General features: G+C 35.4%; 1 protein-coding gene across 1 annotated transcript in view; it reads right to left on the minus strand.

Moving 5' to 3' along the window:
* Nucleotides 1–17,404, minus strand: part of slc6a9 (solute carrier family 6 member 9) — a 171,570-nt gene that overhangs the window by 71,778 nt on the left and 82,388 nt on the right. The gene's annotated exons all lie outside the window — the stretch shown is intronic.

The raw sequence follows: 17,404 nt of genomic DNA on the forward strand, positions 1-17,404 counted from the left end.
TGGAGTTTCAAGGAGAAATTGCAACCCTAAAGTATAATTGATCTATTTAGAGTTAATGCTCTTCTCTTTTCTATTTTATTTTAATATTTTTATTGCTCAAGGTGCAGTTGTTAGCCCTGCTGTTTCCCAGCTCTATGTCCCTGAGATCAAATCTCAGTTTTGTCACTTTCTGTGTGGAATATACATGTTTTCCCCATATCTGTATTGGTTTTCTTCAGATACTTTTAATTCTTTCTACATAAAAAAAATGCGTAGCTTAACACATACTCATAACTACTTTGGCACCATATATGTGATGAGGTATGTGCAATTGTGTCTTGTGATGGATTAGAGCCCAATCTGGAATTGGTTCTTATCTTGTACCCTGTGCTGGTGCAATGATCTCCCACTCCCCAGCAATCTTGAACTGGAAAATGGATGGAATGAAATTTTGTAAGTACATTTTATCATGTAATATTATGACAAATTCAGCATTTTTGCTAAATCTTATTTTTCCAGTAAACTGGAAAGTATGATGAGCGCATATATTTTAACGTGCAACCCTTTGTAGTGAAAGAAGGTGTGAAAATACAGATTAAGAATAGATGTCTTAAGCCAGGTAATTGAACCGTTATTTAAATTATGCAGTGCATTTCACAAAAGACTCATCATTGTTCATAAGACAGCATAGAAAAGTGATTAGACAGACCAGCTATTTTTGATGATAGGTCATATGTAGCATTCTGTTATGGTTACGCTATACAGCAAGGCTGTGATGCCACATCAGTCTTATTATAAAGGAACAAAAAAGCAGGGACATTTTAAAGAAGATCTACTAGATATATACCTAGACTGAAAGGTAAAACATAAGCAGAGAAAGTGACTGATTTGAATCTACTCAATCTAAATAGAGATCAAGTGGAGGCATTTTAAAAGAGTCTAAAAATAAACAGCTGCCTTGGACTGATAGGCCATTTCACAGAAGTTCTCAATAAATGGTTATTAAATAAACAGCATAAACTAGTTTAATGTACATACTCTAACATTCAAAAAATGGAAAGAAAATGTCATTCAGTAAAACAAAACAATTGAATTACTATATATTCAAAATGTCTATAATAATATTGTAAAAATTTGAAAATGCAATTTTGTAACACTTAAATTAGACTTTGTGTTCTATCTAGTTTTTAACTCTACCATTTGTCACTCAAAATGAGAATGATGCACATTAAGATTAAATGTGTGACCCTGGTTAGCAAAGGTGCATTCCTCGGGCCACAGATGTTGGGACAATAGGAATGGGAGGTTCTTCCTGGAAACAGCTTCTGCAAATCTGGATTCTTCACTTTCTTCTTCTATAGCCACCTTGTGTTTGCCTCAGAGAGGCAGCCAATCTTAAAATGAACTGCCTCTTGATGATTCATGTGATACCACACAGGATTAGGCTAGGGCCTTCAAGCCAGTGATAACAATTGAGCCTTTTGTAGGCAATTTCTTTTATTAATCGACATATATGCAATACAAATGAAATTAACTTGCTTTTAATTAATGCTCTATGTTACCGTTTTAGCTACCTTCCAGTCTTTGGAAATTTTCCCAATTTATACTGTAATGATCTCTGAAAAACGCACTAAATGACAGAATGCACTAAGTGGTATTACCTATAAGACATTAGAATATAAATGCCCAGAGATAAAAGACAACATATTGTACCTTTGCTTCATATTCATCTTACTGTATCTCAAATTCAGACAGCTTGAATATACTGCAAAACATCAACTCTTAGCAGCATTTCATATATGATCACTAACTTCTTAGGATAAAAATGTTAGGATAAATTTAGTCTGTTTCTCAACTCTTATTTCTGTTTACCCTTTTAAATTACAACAGCAGCACCTTATTCTCAACAAAGTATGCAACCTGATTATTTACTGTTGCAACTGACGTGCTACGGATCACTTCAACTGCAAAATATTCACAAAATAAAAAATGTATTTTCTCTTTCTGGTAGGTTTTGTAACAGAAATGATGTTCTTAAGAATGTGGCTCTTTTCAATCCTTTCTCTTTCTTTAAACATGCCATCAGAACAATTTAAGGGTGATGTCTGCATTATCAGCAATATTACATTGCACAATACAATTACAATTTTTTCTTAACTGTTACCCTCTTATTTTCATGGGACTTAACAGTTAAAGCTACCTAGTTTTTATCTATGTAGAATTTGATTATTCTACCTGTACAGTATTTGTTTAGGGTTCCCCTGTAGGTACTCTAGTTTTCATGCCACATGCTAAAGATGTACTTGTTAAGTTAAAGGATAAGTCTGGTATTTTTAAGTCAAAGTTTTTTCTTTAGTATCATGGTATATATATTAATTTGCCAAATAAATTGCATTCTAAAGTGAAGCATATTTTATACATTTTAAAAAATAACTATCCTAAAAATTATTTGTGCTTTATGATATAGCTTATGGGAAGTGGGGTTGCATTGTGAAAACTTTTTCAACTGCATAAAATAAATGTAAACATTTTAAAGTGGAAGTCAGATGCAAAAATATATAGATATCTTCAAATTGCCATTTTACAGCACATTGGGACTGATTAATTTCTGGCCTGGTTGATTTCTACAGGATTTTTGCATGTTCTACACATGTCTGTATCGGCTTGATTTGTGATTCTAAATTGTCCCTGCTGCCGATGTCTGCTTGCCCTGTGATACTCATGTTGCATTTTCCCTCCTAGATATCAAGTAGTAAAAATGTCTGAACAAATGTTTTGCACATTTCTGTATTTATTGGATTACTAGCTGGTCTTAATGAAACCTGGCTTAGTAAATCTGACACAGTTCCCTTAGGTGAGGCGTCACGAAAAGGATACACATTCCTTCATAAATCTAGGTATACTGGTTGATGAGGTGGCTTTGGAATAATTCATTGTGACAAAATGCACATCACTTCTAGAAATTTTGGCAAATTTACATCCTTTGAGTCACAGATGTTTAAACAGATTCTAGTAATGCTAGTCTACAGACCACCAGGACCATATTCATGGTTCATGACGGAATTTTACAGCCTTTTATCTGATTTAGCTACAAGTCATGATCTTGTAGTGTTGATGATGGATTTTAATGTACTCATTGATGTGGAAACTGACACTTTTAGCAAATATTTTACTTATTTGTTAAACTCACTATTGTCAATGGTCTAACTCATAATTATAACCACACATTAGATCTAATTATAACTTACAGAGCTGAAATTCAAAAATTTAAATATTACTCAATGAAGTTATTTCTGATCACAACTTAATTACATTTGATTTGGGTCTACCTTACCAATACATTCACAGCTTAAAACAAAGATAGTGCAACATCTAGATTGTAATTCTGCTTCAAAGTTTGAAGATATATGTCAAGAGTAAATATGGAAAACAACTGAAATCAGCTAACATCAAATTATAGTGTGACATTGACAGAAGCTCTGGATACAGTAGCTCCCCTTAAAACAAAATTGATTTAAGCACATAGAAACTTGCCCTGGTTTAATTAGAGCACTTGAACTCTTAAATTAGAGTGTTGAAAACTGAAGCATAGATGGAGAGCAACAAAGCTACAGTTCTTTCAAACTGTAGAGTATTAAAGCCCACTTGGAATGCTATTCTAAAATTATAAATAACAACAATAATAATCCTAGTATACTGTTTAGAACAGTGGCTAATCTAACAAATTAGAATTCAGAACGAGAGTGCAAAATATCAACAGACATTAGCAGTACAGACTTTATGAATTTCGTTTATGAGAAAATCAAAAATATATGATCCCAGATCTCAGCATCACATTGAAAACCTAATACTAGCTTGGCAAACACCACTTTAAAAACTGTGATCTTGTAACAGATCAGGAAGTCATAACTTTAATTTCTAAAATCAAACCTACTACTTGTTCCCTTAAACCATTAACTTTATCAATAGCTTTTTACTGAATGGTGTAGTGCCTGATACACTGAAAGTGTTATCAAACACTTACTTAAATAGTCAAACCTAGACCCACATGCACTTAATAATTATAGACCTATTTCAAAGTTACCATTTCTCTCTAAAATACTTGAAAATACAGTTGCCAATCAGCTTCAGACTCACCCTGCATGTCACAATTTATTTCAGAATTTCCAGTCTGGCTTCCGTACCGGTTATATTATAGAAATGGCACTAACACATGTTGTAAATTACATTGTAATACCCTTCTATTCTAATATATATAGCAGCGGAGAAGTAGTGTGTTAAAGAAGTTATGAAAAAGAAAAGGAAACATTTTAAAAATAACGTAACATGATTGTCAATGTAATTGTTGTGTCACTGTTATGAGTGTTGCTGTCATATATATATATTTATATATACACACACACACAGACACACACACATATAAACATATATACATATACATATATACATATAAACATATCCACACATACACATATCTATATATATATATATATATATATATATATATCTATATATATATATATATATATATATATATATATACATATACACATCTACATATATATACATATATACACATATCAACATATATACACACACACATATATATATATACACAGACACATATATACATATATATACAGATCTACATATATATACATATCTACATATATACACATATATATACTGTACAATGTATGTTAATGCTTGTTAATCAGTATAGTGTACATAACAGATTAAAAAGGCCATCAGGCAATACACCTAATAAACAGGGCATACTCATACATCCACTTTTGGCCTTTTTACAGTCATGATTCAACCTAACCTGCACAAATTATGGATATGGGAGGAGAACTGAGGTGCTTAGAGAAAAACTCATACAGAATATGCATATCTCATACTGATGGTCAGCAGAAGTATTCACTGTACTACGTGAGAAATTCAAGAAGAGCTTGAACCAAACTATATTTATATTTAGACAGCATGGCACAACACAAATGGCACAACACAAATTATGTTATGCTCAGGATATGGTGTTCTGTTATGCAAATCTACATATACTATACACAATCCTGTCAAATGCACCACCCCATGTTTACTGATATTAAAAATGAAGTGACACGTGTATACCAGCATATGAGAGGACTGCTACCTAAGCAAATTATAAATCAGTTCCACTGCCGGCATGCACTGCAATAAAATATCTCCCTGTCTTCCAGTATTAAATTTGAAAAGATATTCAATGGTTACAAGCAATTTCACTAGAGAGAATCAGAAAAATCATACAGCGGTAAAGCAGCTATTCTTAATCAAACACATGGCACAGTGGATTAAAAGTGAAAATGCTAAATAATCTTAAAATTAAAAAAAATCTCATTTTCATGTTCAGCATTTGTATTTGCTTTGCTGTTTCATTATGCTGAAAGCCAGGAAACAAAACTTAACATCAGGTAAGCCATGTCACAAAAGATGTTTCTACATAATGGAATAAATTTAATATCTAAAGTAGTATCTGAAGAAATGTTATGAAATATACCATTACTTAATTTACAATTTTTTTTTCACTTTCATTTTCCCTACATAACTGACTATAAAATATGGTAGGCATATTTAAATAAAGCTTTTGTTATAGAGGAGCAAATAATTATACTATCTATAGTTAGACAGTACTTATATAGGAATTAAATTCAGAAAACACGTTGCATATGTCAAAATTTTGGGGGTGGGATACAGCTAACCACTACCAACAACAAATTATTTCTTGTATAGCTAAACCACATAAGGAATGCCACATTCGGCTGAAAGAACAGGCTGCCTCAATAGACATTAACAGGCACTGTTTTTTGACAGCCTCCCAGATTGGACATGCAATAGGCAGAGGTGGGTACAGCAGCCAAAACTTGTACTCACGTAAGAGTAGCATTACTTCAAAATAATATTGCTGAAGTAAAGGTAAAATGTAGTCATCCAAAAAATTACTCAAGTAAGAGTAAAAAAGTGTTTGGTGAAAGGACGACTCAAGTACTAAGTAACTGTTTGAACATAATAAATTATTTATTTTTTTTAGAAATGTTGTAATAAGACAGACAGAAATATATAATAATGTGCAAATTCTGCTATTTCCAAATAATAAAATGAAAAAATGAGTAAAAATAAAGATGCACAAATAATACAAATTTCCAAATCTCAGTTTTTCACAACAAAGCTTTTAAAGCCAATACCGACAGCAGATAACATGTATGTTTGAACAGTGCAAACAGTCCACGACTTCAAAAAAAAAAAAGGCTAGTTTCAAATCCATAAAGCAGTGTCACTCTCCGTGGGTGCAATTGCACAACTGAGGGGAGTTAATGAGGTAGTTGGAGCGAGTCACACCTGCATGTGCGTTCTTAATTGCTTCATTGGCTTCCTGTGACGTGTGATTAAGGCCTACGGAGACGGGAGTGTATATATACGGGACGGTACAAAAAAAGAAGGGGAAATCAAAGAAAAGGAGAAAAGAAAAGAGGTTAAAAGACATGAAGGGGCTAGGTCACCCCACTGAACATTCCGGTGGAGTGTGGCGAGCAAGGTAGGTGCCCAACCTAGGCTTCTGAGGTGCGACCACGTGAGTGCGAAGGAAGAAGGGAGGAGAGCCAATCTCGGACTGTCCGGCCGTGATGCCTGGAGGCAGCCAAGACGGGGGTCGGCATGAAAGGAGCTCGTGGCTGCTGAATCTCCGCCGGCTACGCGAGCAATGGGTGAGTCGGGGAGAATGAGAAGGAGGTGGGCTGAGATCAGGAGGAGTTAGTCTGCATTTTAACCTTGATTTTTAACCTCAGATTTTTGACTGATTTATTTATTGATTTTTTTTATCCCCACTTTTCACAATGAGTTTTATGGATTTACATATGTACTGTTTTTTTAGAACACTGCACCATTGACACTTTTGTTGATTTTACTTTTGTTTTGACTGGTTTTTAATAAAAGCCTCTGGCCTCATCAGTGAATTATCCTCATATGTCAGCTCATCTCGTCATAACTATTGACAGTGTGGGTTCAGCAGACTACCATGTGGGAGGAGGGAGTCTGTAGGGGACTGATATCGTCACACACGTGCCCTCCAAATAGCACAGCTGATAGAAAATAACATTAGAACAAGGCAGCTTGTGCACGTACAAGAAGTCTCACTTTACTGTGACTGTCTGTGTCTGTGCATGTTTGGTTAAAATGTGCTTGTTCTTCACTCAGTTAAGTGATGACTAAGCTTCAGCAGGAGTTGGCTCTCAAGGTTCTTGCAGTGAAGCTGTGACCATTTAACAGTGAGCAGGAGCCCTGCATTACTAAAAAGTCTCTCACAGGCTGCAGTTGCAGGAAGTTTGTGTGTGGTCATGTGACTGCATGGCTACGTCTGATTGGTGAAACGGAGTCATGTGATTATTGTTGCCAAGTCTGATTGGCAAAACGTAGTCATGTGATTATTGTTGCTACATCTGATTGGTGAAACAGTCATGCAGTAGATCCATTGGCGACTTCTCTCTGGCAAAAATATAGCGTATCTAATGTGTAAATGGAAAACAGTAACGAGTTGAGTGTTGCCCAATGTAGCGGAGTAAGAGTAGCGTTTCTTCTTCACAAATGTACTCAAGTAAAAGTAAAAAGTATGGTGCAGTAAAACTACTCTTAGAAGTAATAAGCAATAGGTATCTACAAATGGAGTAAATATAATACATAAAACAGAACACTAGTAATCCTCTTCACAGAGCTAGATGGCCAATCTATCATTGTCACCTCAGAAATACAACAGTACAAACTACTTTGCTCTTGTATAGTGCTCCTCATGAAGTGCAGGCACAGAGCGCTTTAACAACTCAAGGCAAAATACAAGAATAGATCATACCACTCACTAAACGTAGAACGATCACATATGAGAATACATATTTGTTAAAGTACATCAAAAGCAATTTATAAACTAATTAACATAAATGAAAAACAATATCTGTTCAACATCTAATTGTACAACCATGGCCAGATTGTAGGAAAGCAGCCAGACAAGCCAACCATAGTCAGTGTCCTGGATACCTCGGCCAACAAGCCACCTACCCCTTACTGGCCATTCTACAGCTGAATCAGTGTTGGACCAGCCAATCGGATGAAAGGACCCTTCTACCAGATAATTCCAGCATTCCTTTATCGTGGATTACTTAATTGTAGGGAGGCAAACAACTTGACAGTAGAGTAGTGGGACCAAGTTCCACATGAGGATACCAAGAACAGAAATAGAACTAGTACTAATGTTTTACAACAGAGATGTAGTAAGCATAGCTAATCAGCAGTTGAAATTGGGGTGTGCTAAAATGTAATAGTCCATCTTCAACTTGGACTTAAAAGCTGAGACTGAAGGGGCACCTCATAGTAGCAGGCAGACCATTCCACAGCTTTGGAGCCGTGTAGCTAAAAGCCCAGCCTCCCACTGTTATTTTATTAATCCTTGGAATCATAAGCAGGTTGGTATCTTGATATCTTAATGTGTGTTCTGGTTTGCAAGTAATAATAAATTCAATTAAGTAAACAAGGCCCTGACCATTTAAGGCTTCATCTGTTAAAAATACGATTTTGAATTCTGACCTAACCCTAACTGGGAATCAGTGTAAGGACGTAAGAACTGGGGTTATGTGTTTGTACTTTCTTATTCTTGTAATAATTGTTGCAGCAGCATTTTTAATGAATGGAAAGCTGTATAAACAACAATTTGAACAGCCAGTGAACACTGCATTGCAGTAGTCAGTCCTACTACAAACAAATGCATGAATTAATTTCTTAGTTTTCTGCATATTAAGAAAAGGCCATAATTTTCCAACTTTTTTAAAAATGGAAAAAAACTTGTTTTGGATAGTTTTGTATCTATTTATACAACATATAATTGTCAAAGATAATGTTTAGATTGTAGGCTGATTCTGTAAAACTAATGGTCATTCCAACAGAGTTAAATAATGACAAAAATATTGTTATTAGCATCATTCCCTCCAATAATAAACATTTCTGTTTTTTCTGTTTTCAAAGACAAGTAGTTCTCATCCACCCACTTATTTAACTCACTAACACATCTAATTAAGGATAACATCAGAGCAAGGTTATTTGATCTAAAAGAAATGTATAACTGGGTGTCATCTGCATATGAGTGAAAATTAACATGTTTATTAATGATAGTTCCCAATGGAAGCATGTAAAATGAAAAAAGAAAAGGTCCCAGTACTGAGCCCTGTGGGACACCATATTTAACTTCTGTGTATAATGATGGAGTACTGTCAGCACATTTCCCTACATACTAGAATCAGTTTGATAAATAAGAGGCAAGGACAGGTGTCAGTGAGTCCAATGTCAATTTCCAGCTTGTGTAGTGGAATAGAATGTTAAATAGTGTCAAATGGTGCGCTTAAATTTAATAATTAGGGATGGTCCAAGTGATTGGCTGCAAATGTAAATCACAAAAATCGATCTTTTCAGCCCCTGCTTTTCTAAGCTTTATGGTAATTTAGTTACTTTACACATGGTAGCACTTTAGTGTAAGCAAAGAGCAGCAAGTCAAGGTTTGTTTTACAAAACATTGAGAGATGATTGAAATATAAGACTTTGCATTAAAGAAAGTGGAGTAATAAACTGAGATAAAGGAATCAGACCTTTTTATTTTGTCCTTTAATTAAAATAGACATTATTACAGTTTGGACAATGAGCTTATGTTAAGTGCAGCAGCATACATTTTTCATTGGAAAAAGAAAAGATGAAGAATTTGAAATTGCTGCTTAGTAAACAATATGCTTGTTAGCGTAACAGCAAAATGTGTCTTTTACTTATAAACCTATTAAGCATGTTAGCCTTGTGTCTTTTTGATAATCAGCTTATAAATATTTGATACATTTGCATTTTTTAATGATTTCTACTGTGTTTGTTATTTGTTTGTGTATGTCATACAGTATATGTTTTGATAAGAAGCAAGTACTACATAATTAAAATGGTAAACCATGTTTATAATTACACCACACGAATTACAAATGTCTAGCTGATGCACTGACGAAAAAAACACACCCAGATAAATACAGTAAATGTATATTTTAACAGTAAAAAATCTGTAGTGTAATTAATGATAAAAAATTATTAAAATCTATCAATGCATGTATATTTGCATTTAAACAGTGTTTATTTGCCAGTACAAGTTAATTTATTGTGGTAGAATATATTTAATTTTTTGTTGTTAGAGAAATAGTGAAAACTATTTTTTTAATTAAGCTTTGTTTCTGCTAGGTATATTACTGAAAATAATTAAGCAATAATGACGGCTTGTAATTATGAGAAGCATTTTATTTTCTTTTATGCCATACATATTATGAAGAAATGCATTTGTACATATTTTTTAGTTAAATTGAGTATTTTAAAGGAAATTTTTATTTTTGTATTTTTTGTGGTCACTGAAAAATATGAAATTTAATTTTATTAATAAGAATAGTTTAATATATATATACTGTATATATATATATATATATATATATATATATATATGTATATATATATATATATATATATATATACTATTAAAAGGCAAAGCCCTCACTGACTCACTGACTCACTCATCATTAATTCTCCAACTTCCCGTGTAGGTAGAAGGCTGAAATTTGGCAGGCTTATTCCTTACAGCTTACTTACAAAAGTTAAGCAGGTTTCATTTCGAAATTCTACACGTAACGGTCATAAGGGTCGACAATGTCCGCCATGTTGAACTTTCTTATTTATAGCCCTATCTTCACAAAATTTGGTAGGCGGCTTCCCTGTGCCAACCAAAACCGATGTACGTACTTATTTCGGTGGTATGACGCCACTGTCGCCCACCATATTGAAGTTTCCAATGTCACTAATTGTCCAACTTCCCGTGTAGGTAGAAGGCTGAAATTTGGCAGGCTCATTCCTTACACCTTACTTACAAAAGTTAAACAGGTTTCATTTCAAAATTCTACGCGTAACGTTCATAACGGTCAACAACGTCCACCATGTTGAACTTTCTTATTCATGGCCCCATCTTCATGAAATTTGGTAGGAGGCTTCCCTGCGCTAACCGAAACCAATGTACAGTGGTACCTTGGTATACGTCCTTAATCCGTTCCAGATCCTTGGACTTATACCAAACAGGACTTATACCAAACTAATTTTTCCCATAAGAAATAATGGGAAAATGATTAATTCGTTCCCATGAAAAAAAAAATCCTATTGTTATTGGCATATTATACATTGATGGGGTTGTATAAAATAAATTAAACACTGCCTAATACTAAAATAAATAAATACAAAAGCAATTAGATGAAATAAATGAAAATGACTTGTCCGATAACAATTGAGTTTAATTTTACTGCACAACAAAGGAGAGCGTTACAGCTCTTCCAAAGGAGCCTCTTCATGCGATTGTGAAGCACTGCCGTTGTTCTTCTTCTGGCAGTCTTCAATCCAAATCCCTAAATCAGATTCCATCCAGACTATTGCCTTATTACATCCACTTACAACTCGTTTTGCACCCTGGTTAAAAGGACACTGCGGCCGTAGATCTTATATTCCTTTCCTACTTTTTAAATAAAAAGAATCGTAGCTTTCAACAAATCCAAAATGTTTACCTTTTCAGCAATCATTAACATCTTCCGTTTGCACTTGGGCATGGCCCCTGAAGCAGTAGCAGATTGTTTTGGAGCCATAATGAAGGGCTTGACTATGCACAAAGATAAACACAAAAGAGCACAAAAGTTAACTCTTTACACAGCGAAACACGTTGATGCTGAATGAGCGAGACGAGACTTCCTGGTTAACACTGCATTCAGCACGCAGTAACTTAACTACGTGCTCTGATTGGTTAGCTTCTCAGTCAGGAGAACTTAACTGCGTGCTCTGATTGGTTAGCTTCTCAGTCATCCGCCAATAGCGTCCCTTGTATGAAATCAACTGGGCAAACCAACTGAGGAAGCATGTACAGGAAGTAAAAAGACACATTGTCCACAGAATCAGCAAAGCAGCAAAAAATCCGCGTTATATATTTAGTTATGCTTTCATATAAAATCCACGATAGAGTGAAGCTGCGAAAGTCGAAGCGCGATATAGCGAGGGATTACTGTACAGGTTAAAACTTGCCCCTTTTTTTTTGAAGGCTCATGCCCGGTATACCACACGTGTTGTTCTAGCACACGAGTCGTATTCCAAACAAAGGTCGTATACCAAGCAAAATATTTCGCCTCTAAACAGGACGTATACCAAGTTGGACTTATTCCAAAGCAGACGTATACCGAGGTACCACTGTACGTACTTATTTCGGTGGTATGACACCACTGTCAGCCGCCATATTGAACTTTCCAACGTCACTAATTCTCCAACTTCCCATGTAGGTAGAAGGCTGAAATTTGGTACTCATTTCGGTGGTATGATGCCACTGTCGGCCGCCATATTGAACTTTTCAACGGTCTTTGTTACTTATGGGCCCATCTTCAAGAAATTTGGTACGCGGGTTCCCAACGCTAACTAAATCCTACTTACGTACATATATACGTCCATAGCCTGCAGCTCAGTCACCGTGTGAGGCGGCCTCCCACATTGTTGGCTGCCTGCCTATATAAGGCCGTCCGTCGCTCCAGTCTCTACATTCCCTTCCTTGCTTCGCCACGGGATTCACGTCTCCCTGCTGATAACTACAGCCTTTTTATTTAATCCACGGCTTCTCCGCTGTTTTATTGTTCATTTATTACGATTATAGTTATTGTGTAGGTATTTTAGACTTACTTTACATTGTTCAGGTACCCATTTCCTTTATCATTCCAACCATACCCCCATTAACATGTCTATCGAGGTGATCACCATCGATCAAAGAACTATCACTTACCGAGTGGTTTCCATGCCCGGAGATGGCACCTGCCTTTTCCATTCTCTTTGTTACATATTGCACGGCCATATCAGGCTCACTCTTGATATCCGGAGGAACATTCTGTCTTATGTATTGAATGACTGGGACAGGTTCAAGGTGTGGACTGATGACGGTACAGGAGATATTTATTCTACACAGGAGCACTAGAAGAGTGAAATGCTTAAGCCCTTCACCTATGCATTTGCATGTGAGTTGATGGCTGCCTGTGAATTGTTCGGTTTTGTCGCTTTCAAGTGTACCGAAATGGCCAAATATTTTACACCTTTTGACAACCGCCAATGCCTCTTAAACATCTTAGATTTACAGGTGACGATTTCAGTAGTGGACACTTTGATGTTTATGAATGTTTAAACTCTCAAAAGCTGGATGTGAAGTTATCGATGAAACCGGTTGCATACTTACAACGCTTGACAGATGCCGAATGTCTCTTCAACACAAGTCCTACAAATACTGTCGTAATTGAAACAAACCATGAAACTCAAACCAATTATGACAGCAGCAATCCAAGCTGTGAGATTTGAAACAAGATTACTGTTCACATGGCCAACTGTATGTTGCATGCTCAAGAGTAAGCTCAGCGCACAGCTTGGTCATATTACAACCAGAGGGCCGAACTCACAATGTGGTATACAAAGAGATCCTTAACAAATAATTATTGGCATATTTTCCCTCAGTTTAAAAAGGTTTAATTTTTTTCTTAGTAAAAATTTTAAGGCAGTACTTTGCCGCTGCGAAGCGCGGGTATTTTGCTAGTATATATATATATATGTAGATATGTATATATATATATATGTGTGTGTGTATGTGTATATATATATAATATGCAATATTTTTTATTGGAGCAGAATTTCTATGTTTAATCAATCCCATGTTACCGTGGAGCAGTATTCACTCTTCTTACTATGTTTTCTTTTCCAAATTTGACATAGTGACATAGTGTTTCATAATGCTGCATTATGTTTTTGAAAACATTAGTAGTTTTATTTTTTATAGTGCCCATATCTTTTTATATATGGAACAATACTGCTCTTGTAAAATACCCTGTGATGTTTTGTGCTCTGAATATAAAAATGAAGATGGATTAATTGATTGCTTTGTAATAAAAACAATCTCTGTGGTATTTCTTCCTCACATTTGTATTTATATTAAAAAAGCAAATGCAATGCGTAAAACCGGAAGAGTATAAACAGTAATTAAAAGGGTGGCATAAATACATCACATAATAATGTATTCACAGTGACAACAACATATGGTGGAAAAAAACAAACTTAAAACACAATGTACAATGCAATAATTAGAGCAGCTGTATGTTGAAATATGCCAGTCCTTGGGCTGCAGTCACATTAAAGGCTAGTTATTGGCTTGTGGCTGATGATTCTCGGATAGGCTGTGGCTTCCTGAGAAAAAAGGTTAAAAAAAGGATGAATGAATTAATTTAATATGCATAGGTGCTGATTAAGGAAGAAACTGATGTAAAGGAAAACACTGCCAGCATCAGTAGAGTAGGTGCAAATGAATTTATGGTCATTATGATGCTGACTGTATAAATGTGATTAATAAAAAGTAAACAAGTATAACATTAAATTTCTAGTATGTGACTCGCCAAACTGATATATGTAAATTCAGTAATAAGTTAATATAGTATGTTTTGGTTCTTTTCAGGAATGATGCTGTAGTTAATGCTGCTGCTTCATAGATCTAGTAGACTGTATTTGAGTCCTGTCCCTTTCACTTTCTTTCTGCAGTTTGCATATTCTCCTCATGTATTTGTGAGCATTACTCCATTATTCCCACAATTAAAGGGCATGACTACATTTAATTGAGGACTCTAAACTGTTCATTTGAGTGTGCATTTGAGTGTAAATAAATCACATGAGTATATCCTGCATAGACTAGTACCATATTAAGGGATCCTGCCTTGTGCCTAATGTTATTCATATAGTTTGTGGCACTCCGGTACTCTAAAATTATTTTACTTGTGCTGGCTAAATTAAAAAAGGTCTTTTCAGTGCAGCATTCAAATGGAGCTAGCAGAGTAGTCTAACTTCAGTTTAAGTTCATACTGGATTGTTATTAATAATAATAAATAAAGTCATTGTGCCTATTGTTTTATCTTTTTTATTTAAATAACTTTATCAAAAAAAATAAGAAATGTAAAATTTTGACTTAGAATCATTATGCAGTATATGCACACTCAAAATAAATGTCAGTGTGAAAAATTCTTAATTCACTTTCATTTTTGATAGGCGTTCAAAACTATTGTGTTTTTCTGCTTTAATTTTATGTGTTTGCTTTATTGTGAATGCTTAAAACACGTGAGATGTACAAGAGTCACATGTGCCTACCCTTGAACCTTGTCAATGGCCCCATATGTTCAGCCTACTGTAATATGTACATTGCGCACTTTTTGCAGCTTGATTTGAGTTTAACTTTCTCCACTGAGCTCCATTCTCCCTGAAGGGGGAATCGGAGCCACATGCTATTTATAACGCATTAACAGCTGGGGCCCTTGGAGCAAAAATTATGAAGGGTCGAATTTACTATGGAAATATGTGATTTGTCCAACCATAAGAATTTCATTCCACTGCCATTTTAATTTGATGAACAGGTATTGCAAGCACTGAATAAAATGACGAAGAACCCTTAACATGAAGTCTGATTTATTGCACTCTGAATATTATTCTTTATGCATTTTTGGTACATTTAATTGCTTACTATTTAAAAAATTACCAAAATGATATTTAATTCCATTTTAGAAGTAATTTCCCACAATAATTTGATGTTCTGTAAGAAATTATTTATCTACAATTATAATGTTGTTGGTTGCCAAAGGTGCCAGTACTTCATCCGGCATACCCTCTCACACTAGACTAATTCAAAGCTGCCAGTCAACCTAATCTGCACCTGTTTGTCATATGGAAAAAAACAACTTTACCCTGAGAAAAACAAAACAAAAAATAAACACGAAGATAGGGTAGTATGTGCAAAATCATACAAACAGTGACCACTCCAATATTCAAAGTCTACCTCCAGAAGCTTTGGGCCAGCTATGCCACCCTAAATAAGATATTCGTGACTAGCCGACGCCTGCCGTAGCATATGGCGGTGTAAGAATAGGAACAAAAAACGGTGAGAAAGGAATTCAGAAATCAAGAAGAAAGAAATACTTCTTGAAAGACGGAGTTGTGAATAGGTGTTTTGCTGAAGACGACAGATAATGAGTCGAAAGATCTAACCCTAGAAAAAGCCACGTACAACTGACTGTGGCTGAAGACTGGTTGTTGTAGATTGATGCAAATCTTTCCAAACGTAATGCAAAGCGGGATGTTGGGGTCGTGTTTGAAGTAAATGACAATGGTAGCATGGAGAATCTCGGAAAGAGCTTGAATTTCAGCTTCACCACCATAAACTCCAGATGTTGCCATGTATTGATAGTACTCATGACTTGTTGTGATAACTCGACTTGCGTTGGAAAGAACAACAGGAAGAACGTCTCCAAATCTGTCCCAATGTGATGCAATGAAATCTACTGCCCTGTGTCATAGTGAGAGTGCATTGCCTTCGTCAACCATTTGTGTCAAGAAATAACCCACTGATAAGAACAGGCAGTTGCCGGGTCACAGAATAGAGATGACATGCAAAAACCCGTCGACAGAGAAGATACTGTCGTCCATTTTATAACAATGGCTTAGGAAACAACCGTCGCAGTATAATGAAAATAGCAAGGAGCGAAACCAATGCCAATGGTCGAGAGAGTACCTTCCTGTAGCAGGCTACAGAAAAGACTCCCAGGTGCACACATGGCCGAAGTGAAAGGTCACACGGTCAGGTTAGATATAGGGTGGTGACGTGACACCAATGGATTGGGGAACCATAGACATATATAGATAGACGCCGCATTCACTGTGTTGCCCAGTCGACACGATACATCAGCATGTCCGCCCTATTGCCCAAACTAATACAGGTAGTTGTGGAAACCGGGTTTTGTGATGAGAAAACAATAACGTTTAAAACAGTATCGTTTACATACAACAGATTTTGGTGAATCGTTTACATGCAATTATTTATATCCATTTATAAACTCAAAATGGCAATTATTAAATAATAATAATAATTATTATTATTATTACTAAATAATTCCTTCTATATAAGTAACATTTCTCGGACTGCCTTCTTCCATCTCCGAAACATTTCTAGACGTCCTGTTCTTACGCAACACAGTACTGAAATATTGGTTAATGCCCTAGTCACCTCACGTATTACTGTAATGCTATTCTACCTGGCATCCCACAAAAACGTATCCATCGCTTACAACTTCTTCAAAATTCTGCTTCCAGGATAATAACCTGTTCTAAATCCACTGAACATATTACACCTATTCCCTCTCAACGTCACTGGCTCCCTGTTAACTACAGAATACAATGCAAAATACCACTCTTAACATTTAAAGCTCTCTACAACCTCACTGATCTCCTACAGACTTGCACTCCTCTCACT

Source organism: Polypterus senegalus, chromosome 14, assembly GCF_016835505.1.
Source record: "Polypterus senegalus isolate Bchr_013 chromosome 14, ASM1683550v1, whole genome shotgun sequence".
In the NCBI taxonomy this organism is placed as follows: domain Eukaryota; kingdom Metazoa; phylum Chordata; class Cladistia; order Polypteriformes; family Polypteridae; genus Polypterus; species Polypterus senegalus.